The following is a 2,709-nucleotide window of genomic DNA, read 5'->3' as shown; positions in this document are numbered from 1 at the left end:
AGGATATAGGGTAATTGGTGCAAACTCTAGTTCAAGGTAAGGTAATGGTCACCTTTAGGTAAATTAAAGGTTGTATTAAAGGACAGGTCAAGTTCAAATTGGATTTCAGTGGTGTAAACTGATAGGATGATAATCAAGGTTGGAATATATTGTGAATCAGTGTGAAGATCAAGTTAAAGGACAAAGGATATGGACAAAGTGAGGTCAAAGGAGATGTCAAGATTCAAATGCAAGGTTCGAAATAATCAATTTGTAATAGAAAAGCAAGAAATGAAAGGACAGAACAGAGATTAAAAATGGTCAGTGTCAACTTCAAGGTAAAAATCAAGATCAAATTATTGGTCAGTAAGGAATAAAGTTAGAGAGAAAGTTTCACACATGATATGCATCTGAAAAAGGTCAAGGTCATCTTCAAGGTCAAGACCAAAACACCAAGGTCAGGACAAATTTCCATTAGGACAGAGTCAATGGCAGTATTTCGACTCTCAGGGTCAAGGTAAAAGTCAGATTCAAGTTCAAGATCAAGGTAAAGTTCATGGTCCAAAACAACCCCACAGATATAGGAGATTAAGGTCATGGTCAAATTAAAAGTCAGTGATAGAGGGACTTCCCTGGTGGTCTAGTGGTTAAGAATCCACCTTCCAGTACAGGGGACATGGGTTTGACCCCTGGTCGGGGAACTAAGATCCCACATGCCATGGGGCAACTATTGAGCCCGTGCACCACAACTAGAGACAAGTGATCCCACATGCCACAGCGAAGATCCTGTGCGCCGCAACTAAGACCCGATGCAACCAAAAAAAAAAAAAAAAAAAGTCAGTGATAGAAAAGGTCATATAGTAGAGACAGAATACGGGTCTGAAAGTACCATGATAATCAGGCAAGGCTCAATTTCAATGACAATATTAAGGTTAAAATCAAGGTCAACTTTTGAGGGTTACGGTCAAGATAGAAATTTAAGACCTATAGAATGAGGGTCAAGGTTGGGGTTGGATAAGGATAAAGTCAGATTTAGGGTTATAATTTGGGGTAAATGTTATGGTTAGGATGAGGATTAGGGCAGGAATAAGGTCATGATTCAGTGTTGGAGTTGGGTCTGGTTTGTGTACGTGTTCATGTTTGTATTCATGTTGGTGTTTGTTGTTGGATTTAAATTCAGCCTTGGGCTCGGGCTAGGACTTGGGAGAGTGTATAACTTGCAGTACAGAGTGGGAAACACACTGTTCCACACAAAAACATGATACGGATTCATTCATGCCACTAGCAGTCTTGACATATTTTACACGTTTCCATAGGGAGTGTGTAATACGCAGCACAGAGTGGTGAACACATCTTACAGAAATAAGATTATCCTGATTCATTCACGCAACCAGTGCCATTAGAAATGTCTTCTTTTTAAAAAAGTAATAATTTATTGCTTTTCCTTCCAAGGCTTTGTGAATTTACAAAAAAAAAAAAAGTTTACAGGCTGCTCAGCTCAGACTGAGAATGCAAGAGGTGAGAACCTGGACCACAATGGCCACTGGGTGTTCGCCTGCAGATAGGCACTGACATCTGAAACAAGCTCCCCCAGATTTGTTTTATTGCCTTCAGAGTTGCTGCATTCCTCACACACCATCTCACACGACACACTTGGGTCATTAGTCAAGTCAGTGGAATTGTACAGAGGTTTTTTTGGTTTGGGGGTTGTAGTTTTTCTTTTCTTTTTTTGCCCTTTTGCTAGAAAATGAAATTTTCAGTTCATTTCTGAAAAAAAATTGGTCAATAAATTCATTTTGTTCTGGTTCTACTTTACACAAAGCTTCATACTCAACCTGATACCTTCCAAGCTGCATTTTCTTTTCTGCTATTAGTGCCTGGAGTTGCTGCTGTTGGGCTTCTCTGTGTGTGTGTGTGTGTTTTTTTTTTTTTTCTCTCTCTCTGTTTTGCTGTAGTTTTGAGCAAGTTCTGAGCACCAATGGCCTTCATCCTCTCATTTTCTGCTGCTTTTGCAAGTTGGTCAACAAGCTCAATTAAACCACCAACTATTTTATGAAATTGGCCAATTTTGTCCACAAAGTCCTTGCACTCTTCCTTGAGCTCTATGATCTGCTGGGTAACCTCTGGGTCCAACACCCGCAGCTTGTTCAGCTCATCAAAGTGCGGCCCTGCTTCACCCAGGATGTCCTTGGCCATGGCTGTCCACCCCGCAGCAGCTGTGCCTGCAACCCAGGCTGACGGCGGTAGGCAGCTCCTCTCCTGTCGGTGGCAGCCGGAGCCCTGCCCACCAGCCTCAGCTGCTGCCAAGGCTACATGACCTGTTTACCTCTAACGTCACTTTCCGACATCTTTAGCTCTTACACCGCAGAGCCTGCTGGGAAACAAGAATTTTTTTTTAATACATCTTTATTGGAGTATAATTGCTTCACAATACTGTGTTAGTTTCTGTTGTACACCAAAGTGAATCAGGGATATGGGGACATATGCATACATATGTCCCCATATCCCCTCCCTCTTGAGCCTCCCTCCCATCCTCCTTATCCCACCCCTATAAGTCATCACAAAGCACGGAGCTGATCTCCCTGTGCTATGCGGCTGCTTCCCACTAGCTATCTATTTCACATTTGGTAGTGTATATGTGTTAATGCTACTCTCTCACTTCGTCCCAGCTTACCCTTCCCCCTCCCAGTGCCCTCAAAACCATTCTATGTCTACATCTTTATTCCTGCC

The 2,709-nt window shown here is 42.2% G+C and overlaps 1 pseudogene; it reads right to left on the bottom strand.

Annotated features, from left to right (window-relative positions):
* Positions 1-1,399: 1,399 nt before the first annotated feature.
* LOC132421819 (intraflagellar transport protein 20 homolog pseudogene) lies at positions 1,400-2,319 on the bottom strand (annotated as a pseudogene).
* Positions 2,320-2,709: the final 390 nt, after the last annotated feature.

Source organism: Delphinus delphis, chromosome 3 (assembly GCF_949987515.2).
Source record: "Delphinus delphis chromosome 3, mDelDel1.2, whole genome shotgun sequence".
Lineage (NCBI taxonomy): Eukaryota > Metazoa > Chordata > Mammalia > Artiodactyla > Delphinidae > Delphinus > Delphinus delphis.
The sequence above is the reverse complement of the archived record's forward strand: the minus strand, read 5'-3'. Positions and strand labels throughout refer to the sequence as shown.